Genomic DNA, 14,270 nt, shown 5'->3' on the forward strand with positions numbered 1-14,270 from the left:
GGGCTGGGGCGCCCCCTTGGGCCTCCCCCCATGCGCCTAGGGTTGGGAACCCTAGGGGGGAGCTTCCCCCTTGCCTTGGGGGGCAAGGCACCCCTTCCCCCCCACTTGGCCGCCGCCCCCCCCCTTTGTATCTGATCTCCAGGGCCGGCGCCCCCCCAGGGGGCCTATATAAAGGGGGGGGAGGGAGGGCAGCAATCTACAGCCTTGGGCGCCTCCCTCCTCCCCTGCAACACCTCTCTCTCTCTCTCTCGCAGAAGCTCGACGAAGCCCTGCCGGAGACCCGCTACATCCACCACCACGCCGTCGTGCTGCTGGATCTCCATCAACCTCTCCTTCCCCCTTGCTGGATCAAGAAGGAGGAGACGTCGCTGCACCGTACGTGTGTTGAACGCGGAGGTGCCGTCCGTTCGGCACTTGGTCATCGGTGATTTGGATCACGGCGAGTACGACTCCGTCATCCACGTTCATTGGAACGCTTCCGCTCGCGATCTACAAGGGTATGTAGATGCACTCCTTTCCCCTCGTTGCTAGTACACTCCATAGATGCATCTTGGTGAGCGTAGGAAAATTTTAAAATTATGCTATGATTCCCAACAGTGGCATCATGAGCCAGGCCTATGCGTAGTTACTATGCACGAGTAGAACACAAAGCAGTTTTGGGCGTTGAGTTTGCCAATTCTTCTTGACGCTACTAGTCGTTTCTTGTTTCGGCGGCATTGTAGGATGAAGCGGCCCGGACCGACCTTACACGTACGCTTACGTGAGACAGGTTCCACCGATTGACATGCACTAGTTGCATAAGGTGGCTAGCGGGTGTCTGTCTCTCCTACTTTAGTCGGAACGGATTCGATGAAAAGGGTCCTTATGAAGGGTAAATAGAAATTGGCAAATCACGTTGTGGTCATACGTAGGTAAGAAAACGTTCTTGCTAGAAACCTACAAACCACGTAAAAACTTGCAACAACAATTAGAGGACGTCTAACTTGTTTTTGCAGCAAGTGCTATGTGATGTGATATGGCCAGAAGATGTGATGAATGATATATGTGATGTATGAGATTGATCATATTCTTGTAATAGGAATCACGACTTGCATGTCGATGAGTATGACAACCGGCAGGAGCCATAGGAGTTGTCTTTATTATTTTGCATGACCCGCGTGTCATTGAATAACGCCATGTAATTTACTTTACTTTGTTGCGAAACGCGTTAGCCATACAAGTAGAAGTAATCGTTGGCGTGACGACTTCATGAAGACACAATGATGGAGATCATGATCATGGTGTCATGCCGGTGACGAAGATGATCATGGTGCCCCGAAGATGGAGATCAAAGGAGCATGATGATATTGGCCATATCATGTCACTATTTGATTGCATGTGATGTTTATCATGTTTTTGCATCTTATTTGCTTAGAACGACGGTAGTAAGTAAGATGATCCCTTATAATAATTTCAAGAAAGTGTTCACCCTAACTGTGCACCGTTGCGAAGGTTTGTTGTTTCGAAGCACCACGTGATGATCGGGTGTGATAGATTCTAACGTTCGAATACAACGGGTGTTGACGAGCCTAGCATGTACAGACATGGCCTCGGAACACACGCAATACACTTAGGTTGACTTGACGAGCCTAGCATGTACAGACATGGCCTCAGAACACGGAGGACCGAAAGGTCGAGCATGAGTCGTATAGAAGATACGATCAACATGGAGATGTTCACCGATCTTGACTAGTCCGTCTCACGTGATGATCGGACACGGCCTAGTCGATTTCGGATCATGTTTCACTTAGATGACTAGAGGGATGTCTATCTGAGTGGGAGTTCATTAAATAATTTGATTAGATGAACTCAATTATCATGAACTTAGTCTAAAATCTTTACACTATGTATTGTAGATCAAATGGCCAACGTTGTCCTCAATTTCAACGCGTTCCTAGAGAAAACCAAGCTGAAAGATGATGGCAGCAACTATACGGACTGGGTCCGGAACCTGAGGATCATCCTCATAGTAGCCAAGAAAGATTATGTCTTAGAAGCACCGCTAGGTGAAGGACCAATCCCAGAAAACCAAGACGTTATGAACGCTTGGCAGCAGCGTGCTGATGATTACTCCCTCGTTCAGTGCGGCATGCTTTACAGCTTAGAACCGGGTCTCCAAAAGCGTTTTGAGAAACATGGAGCATATGAGATGTTCGAGGAGCTGAAACTGGTTTTTCAAGCTCATGCCCGGGTCGAGAGATATGAAGTCTCCGACAAGTTCTTCAGCTGTAAAATGGAGGAGAACAGTTCTGTTAGTGAGCACATACTCAGAATGTCTGGGTTGCACAACCGCTTGTCTCAGCTGGGAGTTAATCTCCCGGATGACGCGGTCGTTGACAGAATCCTCCAGTCGCTTCCACCAAGCTACAAGAGCTTTGTGATGAACTTCAATATGCAGGGGATGGAAAAGACCATTCCTGAGGTATATTCAATGCTGAAATCAGCTGAGGTAGAGATCAGAAAAGAACATCAAGTGTTGATGGTGAATAAAACCACTAAGTTCAAGAAGGGCAAGGGTAAGAAGAACTTCAAGAAGGACGGCAAGGGAGTTGCCGCGCCCGGTAAGCCAGTTACCGGGAAGAAGTCAAAGAATGGACCCAAGCCCGAGACTGAGTGCTTTTATTGCAAGGGAAGTGGTCACTGGAAGCGGAACTGCCCCAAATATTTAGCGGACAAGAAGAAGGCCGGCAACACCCAAGGTATATGTGATATACAAGTAATTGATGTGTACCTTACCAGTACTCGTAGTAGCTCCTGGGTATTTGATACCGGTGCGGTTGCTCATATTTGTAACTCAAAGCAGGAACTACGGAATAAACGGAGACTGGCAAAGGACGAGGTGACGATGCGCGTCGGGAATGGTTCCAAGGTCGATGTGATCGCCGTCGGCACGCTACCTCTGCATCTACCCACGGGATTAGTTTTAAACCTCAATAATTGTTATTTAGTGCCAGCTTTGAGCATGAACATTGTATCTGGATCTCGTTTAATTCGAGATGGCTACTCATTTAAATCCGAGAATAATGGTTGTTCTATTTATTTGAGAGATATGTTTTATGGTCATGCCCCGCTGGTCAATGGTTTATTTTTGATGAATCTCGAACGTGATGTTACACATGTTCATAGTGTGAATACCAAAAGATGTAAAGTTGATAACGATAGTCCCACATACTTGTGGCACTGCCGCCTTGGTCACATTGGTGTCAAGCGCATGAAGAAGCTCCATGCAGATGGACTTTTGGAGTCTCTTGATTACGAATCATTTGACACGTGCGAACCATGCCTCATGGGTAAGATGACCAAGACTCCGTTCTCCGGAACAATGGAGCGAGCAACCAACTTATTGGAAATCATACATACCGATGTGTGTGGTCCAATGAGTGTTGAGGCTCGCGGAGGATATCGTTATGTTCTCACTCTCACTGATGATTTAAGTAGATATGGGTATGTCTACCTAATGAAACACAAGTCTGAAACCTTTGAAAAGTTCAAGGAATTTCAGAGTGAAGTTGAGAATCAACGTGACAGGAAAATAAAATTCTTACGATCAGATCGTGGTGGAGAATATTTAAGTCACGAATTTGGTACACACTTAAGGAAATGTGGAATAGTTTCACAACTCACGCCGCCTGGAACACCTCAGAGAAATGGTGTGTCCGAACGTCGTAATCGCACTCTATTGGATATGGTGCGATCTATGATGTCTCTTACCGATTTACCGCTCTCATTTTGGGGCTATGCTTTAGAGACTGCCGCATTCACTTTAAATAGGGCTCCGTCGAAATCCGTTGAGACGACACCGTATGAATTATGGTTTGGGAAGAAACCTAAGCTGTCGTTTCTAAAAGTTTGGGGATGCGATGCTTATGTCAAGAAACTTCAACCTGAAAAGCTCGAACCCAAATCGGAAAAATGCGTCTTCATAGGATACCCTAAGGAAACCATTGGGTATACCTTCTACCTCAGATCCGAAGGCAAGATCTTCGTTGCCAAGAACGGGTCCTTTCTAGAGAAGGAGTTTCTCTCGAAAGAATTGAGTGGGAGGAAAGTGGAACTTGATGAGGTGATAGTCACCCCTTCCGAACCGGAAAGTAGCGCAGCGCGGGAAGATGTTCCTGTGGTGCCTACACCGACTGGGGAGGAAGTTAATGATGATGATCATGAAGCTTCAGATCAAGTTACTGAACTTCGTAGGTCCACAAGGACACGTTCCGCACCAGAGTGGTACGGCAACCCTGTCCTGGAAATCATGTTGTTAGACAACGGTGAACCTTCGAACTATGAAGAAGCGATGGCGGGCCCGGATTCCGACAAATGGCTAGAAGCCATGAAATCCGAGATAGAATCCATGTATGAAAACAAAGTATGGACTTTGACTGACTTGCCCGATGAGCGGCGAGCCATAGAAAACAAATGGATCTTTAAGAAGAAGACGGACGCGGATGGTAATGTGACCATCTACAAAGCTCGACTTGTCGCTAAGGGTTATCGACAAGTTCAAGGGGTTGACTACGATGAGACTTTCTCACCCGTAGCGAAGCTGAAGTCCGTCCGAATCATGTTAGCAATTGCCGCATACTATGATTATGAGATATGGCAGATGGACGTCAAAACGGCATTCCTTAATGGCTTCCTTAAGGAAGAGTTGTATATGATGCAGCCGGAAGGTTTTGTCGATCCTAAGAATGCTAACAAAGTATGCAAGCTCCAGCGCTCAATCTATGGGCTGGTGCAAGCATCTCGGAGTTGGAACATTCGCTTTGATGAGATGATCAAAGCGTTTGGGTTTACACAGACTTATGGAGAAGCCTGTGTTTACAAGAAAGTGAGTGGGAGCTCTGTAGCATTTCTCATATTATATGTGGATGACATACTATTGATGGGAAATGATATAGAATTCTTGGAAAGTATAAAGGCCTATTTGAATAAGTGTTTTTCAATGAAGGACCTTGGAGAAGCTGCTTATATATTAGGCATCAAGATCTATAGAGATAGATCAAGACGCCTCATTGGTCTTTCACAGAGTACATACCTTGACAAGATATTGAAGAAGTTCAATATGGATCAGTCCAAGAAGGGGTTCTTGCCTGTATTGCAAGGTGTGCAGTTGAGCACGGCTCAATGCCCGACCACGGCAGAAGATAGAGAAAGATGAGTGTCATCCCCTATGCCTCGGCCATAGGGTCTATTATGTATGCCATGCTGTGTACCAGACCTGATGTAAACCTTGCCGTAAGTTTGGTAGGAAGGTACCAAAGTAATCCCGGCATGGAACACTGGACAGCGGTCAAGAATATCCTGAAGTACCTGAAGAGGACTAAGGATATGTTTCTCGTTTATGGAGGTGACGAAGAGCTCGTCGTAAAGGGTTACGTCGACGCTAGCTTCGACACAGATCTGGATGACTCGAAGTCACAAACCGGATACGTGTATATTTTGAATGGAGGAGCAGTAAGCTGGTGCAGTTGCAAGCAAAGCGTCGTGGCGGGATCTACATGTGAAGCGGAGTACATGGCAGCCTCGGAGGCAGCACAGGAAGCAGTCTGGATGAAGGAGTTCATTACCGACCTAGGGGTGATTCCCAATGCGTCGGGCCCGATGACTCTCTTCTGTGACAACACTGGAGCTATTGCCCTTGCGAAGGAGCCCAGGTTTCACAGGAAGACCAGGCATATCAAGCGTCGCTTCAACTCCATTCGTGAAAGTGTTCAAAATGGAGACATAGATATTTGTAAAGTACATACGGACCTGAATGTAGCAGATCCGTTGACTAAACCTCTCCCTAGGGCAAAACATGATCAACACCAGGACGCAATGGGTGTTCGATTCATCACAATGTAACTAGATTATTGACTCTAGTGCAAGTGGGAGACTGTTGGAAATATGCCCTAGAGGCAATAATAAATGGTTATTATTATATTTCTTTGTTCATGGTAATTGTCTATTATTCATGCTATAATTGTATTGTCCGGAAATCGTAATACATGTGTGAATACATAGACCACAACGTGTCCCTAGTAAGCCTCTAGTTGACTAGCTCGTTGATCAACAGATAGTCATGGTTTCCTGACTATGGACATTGGATGTCATTGATAACGGGATCACATCATTAGGAGAATGATGTGATGGACAAGACCCAATCCTAAGCATAGCATAAAAGATCGTGTAGTTTCGTTTGCTAGAGCTTTTCCAATGTCAAGTATCTTTTCCTTAGACCATGAGATCGTGCAACTCCCGGATACCGTAGGAGTGCTTTGGGTGTGCCAAACGTCACAACGTAACTGGGTGACTATAAAGGTGCACTACGGGTATCTCCGAAAGTGTCTGTTGGGTTGGCACGGATCGAGACTGGGATTTGTCACTCCGTGTGACGGAGAGGTATCTCTGGGCCCACTCGGTAATGCATCATCATAATGAGCTCAATGTGACTAAGGCGTTAGTCACGGGATCATGCATTGCGGTACGAGTAAAGAGACTTGCCGGTAACGAGATTGAACAAGGTATTGGGATACCGACGATCGAATCTCGGGCAAGTAACATACCGATTGACAAAGGGAATTGCATACGGGATTGATTGAATCCTCGACACCGTGGTTCATCCGATGAGATCATCGTGGAACATGTGGGAGCCAACATGGGTATCCAGATCCCGCTGTTGGTTATTGACCGGAGAGGCCTCTCGGTCATGTCTGCATGTCTCCCGAACACGTAGGGTCTACACACTTAAGGTTCGGTGATGCTAGGGTTGTAGAGATATATGTATGCGGAAACCCGAAAGTTGTTTGGAGTCCCGGATGAGATCCCGGACGTCACGAGAGGTTCCGGAATGGTCCGGAGGTGAAGAATTATATATAGGAAGTCCAGTTTCGGCCACCGGGAAAGTTTCGGGGGTTACCGGTATTGTACCGGGACCACCGGAAGGGTCCCGGGGCTCCACCGGGTGGGGCCACCTATCCCGGAGGGCCCCGTGGGCTGAAAGTGGAAGGGAACCAGCCCTTAGTGGGCTTGGGCGCCCCCCTTGGGCCTCCCCCCATGCGCCTAGGGTTGGGAACCCTAGGGGGGAGCTTCCCCGTTGCATTGGGGGGCAAGGCACCCCTTCCCCCCCACTTGGCCGCCGCCCCCCCCTTTGGATCTGATCTCCAGGGCCGGTGCCCCCCCAGGGGGCCTATATAAAGGGGGGAGGGAGGGCAGCAACCTACAGCCTTGGGCGCCTCCCTCCTCCCCTGCAACACCTCTCTCTCTCTCGCAGAAGCTCGGCGAAGCCCTGCCGGAGACCCGCTACATCCACCACCACGCCGTCGTGCTGCTGGATCTCCATCAACCTCTCCTTCCCCCTTGCTGGATCAAGAAGGAGGAGACGTCGCTGCACCATACGTGTGTTGAACGCGGAGGTGCCGTCCGTTCGGCACTCGGTCATCGGTGATTTGGATCACGGCGAGTACGACTCCGTCATCCACGTTCATTGGAACGCTTCCGATCGCGATCTACAAGGGTATGTAGATGCACTCCTTTCCCCTCGTTGCTAGTACACTCCATAGATGCATCTTGGTGAGCGTAGGAAAATTTTAAAATTATGCTACGATTCCCAACAGCGACATGCAAGGAAAACCATCATTACATGTGATCGTGGGAGGCGCCGGTTGGCCTTCTCTTGCTATAAATGGGGAGGGGGGCGGAGCCCCCGTTGCCCATCTCTTCCTTGCTTGCTTGCTTCTTCCTCCTTGCTCCGCTGCTGACAACAATGGCGCCCATCAGAAGGTTTTCCGCCAAAGAGAAAGGAAAAGCTCCCCGTGATGATCCGGGGCCACTTCCACCAACGAAGAGGTCGATCCATCGCCGTGATGAAGCGGCGATGCAGGTGGTGACGAGGCCTTGGTGCGAGCGGCCCCCTCCGGGGTACCCGCTACCCTTGTACGCCCGAGCTGAGGGCTCGGGAGGTTGGACCGGTGAGCAGCGCCGCCCGCGCCGCGCCCGGGGCCGCTGTGCCACGGCGACACGTGCCGTTGCCCCTGGGGTCCACGCCGCGGACTCCTCGCGCGAGTTGGTGCTGTGGGCGCCGATGCCTCCAAGCTCCTAGATCCGCTTCCCGTGGTTCTTCTCCGACGTGATGCCGCTGAGGGGGCCTCTCGAGCTCTGGCTGCAGCATTCCGACTCCAGCGCTCCGGCGACCGGAGCGGAGATCGAAGCGGTCCCCACCGGCAAGATCTTCATGACTCGCGGCTGGGGCGAGATCGCGCGGGTCTGCCATGCGAGGGGAGCCCTCGCGATCCACTTCGAGTACGACAGCACCTCCACGCTCTTCTTCAAGGTCTTCGACGCCGAGGGCCGCCGCCTGGAGTGCTGCCCTGGAGAGGAGCGCCAGACCGACGTGCGCTCCGATCGTGGCTACTCCAGCAGCAGCAGCCCTTGGGAGTCCGGCAGCTCTCCTGAGCTTTACGAGACTCCGGAGACGAGCGACGATAGCTACGTGCCCTCGAGCTCTCGCCGCACTCGAAGCAGGGCTGCGACGTCCGGCCGTCGCCGCCGCTGATCTGGATGGGGTTGGCGCCGGCCTCCCGTGGCCCATTGTTGATGATGGCGTCTGCCACGGAAGGGTGTAGATAGGATTCCCCTTAGTATCATCTTTTGTTTCCTGCGAAGGATCATGAATCACCCCGTGGGGGCATGTAAGGGTCTGTAATGTCTTTGGTGCTTATCTTCCTTGTTATGAAAACTTGGTGAGTGCATGTCCCGTTAAGGCTTGGTCCCCCCTTTCTTTCCTCGCGATGGCTTGTTGCTCTACGCTGACAGGTCCCGGTCCCCAGGCAGGCTACAGCCGTTGCTGGTATGCCAGGTTGCGTGCCGTGGTCAAGGCCAGGAGGTGGTCAAGGCCAGGAGGTGTGCGGCCCGAGGTCCGGTAAGAGCCTCTGAGGCGCGATGCTCAGGAGGTCCCCCTTAGCGCTCAAGCAGCCATGGTAAGGGAAGAAAGGAAAATGATTTGGCCGCAACGGGGCTGCGGCATGGCGTGAGTGACCATTAGGCCCAGATATTTAGCCGATCCTAGGGCGAAAGTTATCTTGCTGACTTTGCGGAGATTCCTGATGTCGCGCTAGGGCTGTGCGCCAACTCGGGCGGTATAGCCAGGTCGGCCCATACGAGTTCCCCTCCCCTCATGCTCTCCTTAGTGCTCTACGTCCTCAGGTCCCGGCCCTCGAGCGAGCTCAGCCACCACTGGTATGCCAGGTCGCGATGCCGTGGTCAAGGCCAGGGGGTGAGGGCTGGAGAGCCAGTAAGAGCTCCTGAGTCGCGATGCTCAGGAGCCCCCCTTTTAACGCGCAAGCGAATTGCACGAGGGAAAAAGGGACTTGCGGTGCCGCCTGCTATCCTTCCCTCGGGATCCCTGTGAGCAGGCACAATAAGAAACATGGTTTGCCGTTACAGGTGTTAGCCTGCCGCTGGTTGCTCTGGGTGAGGTGAAGGCACCGAGGGCCTGGTGAGATGACGTGCACGGCGCGTGCCGCGAGCCAGAGCTCGACCACTCAGATTTGTCGGTCGTGGCAGGGACGGACACATGCACCAGCGCCGTGCCTGTGTGAAGCCCTCGGGGGAGGCGATGACTGAGCAGGCGATAGCCGTTGGCAGGTTAAGCATGAAGAGCAGATCAACTTGGATAAATGCAGGAAGATACACGCCACCGGGTCTGGCCCGAGCGGCTTAGGGATGATGCAGCCCGAGGGGCGCCCCCAGTAAGGTAAGCTAAAGACTTAAGCAAAAGGGATACATGCCATAGGGACGGACCCATGTGGCCTGGGAATAATGCAGCCCGAGGGGCGGTCCCAGCTTAAACGAACTTGGAAGATGTCACCTGGTTCTGTAGACGAAGTAGAGTTGGTGCAGCTGAAGCCGCGCGTTGAAGGAATGGCTCCTCATGAGCCACCGGGACCCTGAGCCTCGGGGGGCTCTGGAGGTTCAGGAGGTTCCCTGAAGACCGTCTCCATCTCCTCCAGGACGGCATGGTACCTGGCCTCCTGAGCCGCCAGGATACGCCGTAGGTTGCGCTGATAGGCTGACGCCACGCTCCGCAAGCCAAAGGGCATGCGGACGTAGTTGTGTGGTGGGCCCTCACAGCGGACCACACACGATGGCCAGAAACGCTCCTGAGATGCGGCCCTGTTGAGCCCTGGGACGTCAACGCAGACGCGCAGCCCGGCATCCTCGCCTGGATGGGGAGCTGCGCCTTGTGAGTGGCTGTGGACCCGCATGGCTCTTGCTTCTTGCAGTTCCTGGGTGGTCTTGGTGATGAACTCCTGGGTGGTGGGCACTCCTTGCCCTGTGCTCTCCTGAGGAAAGTGTGCCCTGAGGCACGCTTCCAAGTGGTGCCCAAGCGCGTCCCTCGTGAGGTTGGCAAGGTCTGAGGCTCTCCAGAAGAGAGCCCCCGAGTCCCGCCTGAGGAGGGCGCCAGGCGCGCTTTCCTATGCGATGGAGGGAGACGCCCCCGGAGCGGGCGCTGATCCTGACGAGGCTCCTGCCGCGACGCCATCTTCCTGAGGTCCTGCGCGGCGCGACTGCTTCTTCTTGGGAATGGCCTCCGGAGGGCCTTCACTTCTGCTGTCGGGGTCATCGATTGCTGCAGCTTGAAAGGCGTGCTCAAGGGAGCACACCGCATCCCTCTCTTCACATGGGACCGTGATGATTCCTCCGCTTCTTGGCATCTTGAGAACGTTGTAGCCGTGATGAGTGACTGCCATGAACTTGGCCAGGGCTGGATACCCGAGGATGGCATTGTACGGCAGGCGAATGTGCGCGACGTCGAAGTCGATGAGCTCGGTGCGATAGTTCTTGCGCCACCCGAAGGTGACAGGTAGGCGGACCTGCCCTATCGGTGTGGTGGAACCGCCGGTCACTCCTGAGAAATGCTTGGTTGGCTGGAGCTGCTCATATGGCACTTGGAGGTTATCGACCGTGTCGACGGATAGGACGTTGAGCCCTGCGCCGCTGTGGATGAGAGTCTTGGTGACTTGCACATTGCTGATGACTGGGGAGCACAGCATAGGGAGGGCGCCACCGGTGGCTGCGCACTTGAGCTGGTCTGCCGAGTTGAAGGTGATGGCACATTGGGACCACCTGAGCGGGCGCGTGGCCTCGAGCTTGGGGAGCACCGCGTTCACCTCGCGAGCGAACTGTTTGAAGATGCGCTGAGAGGTTAGAGCCTGGGCACCGCCCAAGATGCAGGCGATCGCACGCGGCTCCTGTAAGCCCCCAGCCCCCTCGTCCTGGTGGTGGTCGTCGTTCCTTCTTGGTGGCGGCAACGGGGGAAGACCAGCGTTGCCTTGGGGGCGATCCTCACGAGGCGGGTCCCTCCAGGCGCCCTCGCAAGGTTGCTCCTGCCAGCGGTCCTCACGAGGCCGGTCGCGCCACTCCTGGCGCGGGCCACGGTCGTCCCAGCGTCCGCCTTCGCGTCCTCCTCCGCGGGCGTAGCCCCGGTCGTTGCGCTCGGGGCGTCGACCGTAGCGTCCTTCCCGTATGGCTCTGAGCTCTTGGCAGTCGCTGGTGTTGTGGGTGTTCAGGTTGTGGAAGGCGCAAAACGGTCGACCGTTCTTGGATGACTCGGGTTGATCTCTGCCTCGCTTGGTGTCGGGCTCCGCTACGAGCACTACTGCCTCTTTGCGCTTCACGTCCTTGGCCTTGGCCTTCTTCTCCTCTGCTCCTGCAGCTGGCAGCTCAAGGAGAGAGAGGCGCCCCTCCTCAGCTCTTGCGCACTTGGTCGCCAGGTTGAACAGCTCCTGAGATGTGCAAAGCTCATCGTGGATAGTGAGCTCTTCCTTCATCTTCACGTCACGGACGCCGTCCGAGAACGCGGAGATGATGGCTTCGTCCGTGACCTTGGGGATCTCGAGGCGGGTGTTGTTGAAGCGCTGGATGTACTTCCGGAGGGTCTCTCCTGGCTGTTGCTTGATGCGGCATAGATCACCCGCGGCCGGTGGGCGGTCGCGAGTGCCCTGGAAGTTGGCGATGAAGCGGTCGCGCATCTCGTCCCAGGAGGAGATCGAGTCGTGCTACAGGTTCAGGAGCCAGGAGCGGGCCCCATCCTTGAGAGCCATGGGAAACCAGATCGCCATGACTTTTTCGTCATCGTTGGCCGCTTCGATGCTCAGCTCATAGTGCTGCAGGAACTCCGCGGGGTCGGCGATGCCGTTGTAGCGAGGAGGCAGATCTGGCTTGAACTTGCCTGGCCATGCGACGCTACGCAGTTCGGGGGTGAAGGCGCGGCAGCCGGCCTTGGCCACCGGGCCCGCTTCTGAGGTGGAGCTTGGTCTTGGCGAGGTCCGCGCTGCGCCACTGCAGGCGGCACGCGGTCTTGACGAGGTGGCGCGGGGAGCGCCGGTGCAGCTTCTCGCGGCCGCGGGATTTCTTGACAGCTTCTTTCTCCACACGCGGGCGCCGGGCGCGGTGGATCGTGGCGCGGAGGCCCGCGCCTTGTTACCAAGGCACCGTCTTGGGGTTGAGGTGGTGGAGGCATGCCATGAGCCCCGTCGCCCGCGGCTGGTTGAGGGGGATGCGGAGAGTGGGACGGCGCCGGAGAGCCCCCTGCGGCGCGGACGAGCTCGGCGACACGGTCGAGCCACTCCTCATAGAGGTCGTCGACGGGGTGGTAGCATAGGAGCTCATTCGCCGAGATGAGCGCGGCCCGTGCCTCCATGGGAGCGCGGTGCGCGTGAGACGAAGAACCGGCAGGGGTCAGCGACGGAGTAGCGGTGCGGCCGTCCTGCCGCACCGAAGGATGGAGTGAGGACGCCTGTTGCTCGTTCCCCGCCAGGCCAGTGGCAGCGTTGGCGGCGGGAGATGGAGAACGACGAGGTGGCCCGCCTATGGGAGCCGTCTGAGCGACGTGGGCGGAGAGGGCAGCCCGACGCTCAGCTCGAGTACGGCGAGCGTCCGCCATGGAAACGACAGAGCGATGGAGCAACAAACTGATGGAAGGGAAACTACGGTGCACCCCTACCTGGCGCGCCAAATGTCGGATGTGGGGTTCCAGCAAACCCTTAAGGTTCGAACACTGGGGTGTGGGGTTCCAGCAAACCCTTAAGGTTCGAACACTGGGGTGCGCGCGAAGTCTCTCCCTCCTACCGATCTACGCTCTAGCTCGCTAAAATCTCGCGGATGAACTCGACGAACTTGCAACACAGAAAGACACGGGGTTTATACTGGTTCGGGCCACCGTTGTGGTGTAATACCCTACTCCAGTGTGGTGGTGGTGGATTGCCTCTTGGGCTGATGATGAATAGTACAAGGGAAGAACAGCCTCCTGAGGTTGAGGTGTTCTTGTGCTTGTGTAGTTGAGGATGATCTGAACTAGTTCGGGATCAGTTTCCTCCTACTATGGTGGCTAGTCCTATTTATAGAGGCCCTGGTCCTCTTCCCAAATATCGAGCGAGAAGGGAGCCAACAACGGCGGGCAAATTTGAAGGGGGACAGCTAGTACAAGCTATCCTGACAAAAGCGGCCTTCGCCTGCGAAAAGCTCTGGGGTGACGCCGTCTTGGGCTCCACGATGACCTCCGCCTTGCCGTCCTCCGGTCTTGGTCTCGTTGCACCAATATGGCAACCTTTGTGTGATGCCTCGGTACTCTTCGCCTGCGCTGGCTCCTTAGCACCGAAGAGGAAATAGAGACGCTGCATGCACTGGCGCCCGCCTGGCACCCGCCTGGTGCGTTCGTCATGGCCCACGTCACGAGAGCCTCGTGAGGTTTGCCTCGCCTTGATATCTCCGCTCCTCGTGAGCCTGCTTGGCTAGGCTACTCCAGAGGAGGTCTTGTGTCGTCCGCCTCGCGAGCCTTGGACCCTCGCGAGGGTCTTGGGTGCCTTGTTGACGAAGATGGGCCGTACGGCCTGCTGCTTAGCCACGCTGTGGGCCGCAGGCAGGCAAGTCTGGGGACCCCCGTTCCCAGAACGCCGACACCGAGGGTCAGTGGCTCCGTCGAGCGCAGCAGACTCATCCCGAAGGGGGCACATGCGGCGTGACCGCCCCCGCAGCAGGGGCGGCCGGAGGATGATGGCTCACCCCGGGCTGAGTGTCGTTACTGTGGCTATGCCCGCCGGTGGGAGGACGGGGTGTGAGCGGAGTGACCCCCTCGTCCACACCTTGTGGAGCATGACCGTCGAGACGCTGCTGATGCTGTTCTCCTCCGACATCTCCAGCCCCCGTGTCGGCCGTGGGGGGAGTGGTGATGGCGCCACCTGCTCCAGTCACGC

Source organism: Triticum aestivum, chromosome 2D (assembly GCF_018294505.1).
Source record: "Triticum aestivum cultivar Chinese Spring chromosome 2D, IWGSC CS RefSeq v2.1, whole genome shotgun sequence".
Taxonomy (NCBI): Eukaryota; Viridiplantae; Streptophyta; class Magnoliopsida; order Poales; family Poaceae; genus Triticum; species Triticum aestivum.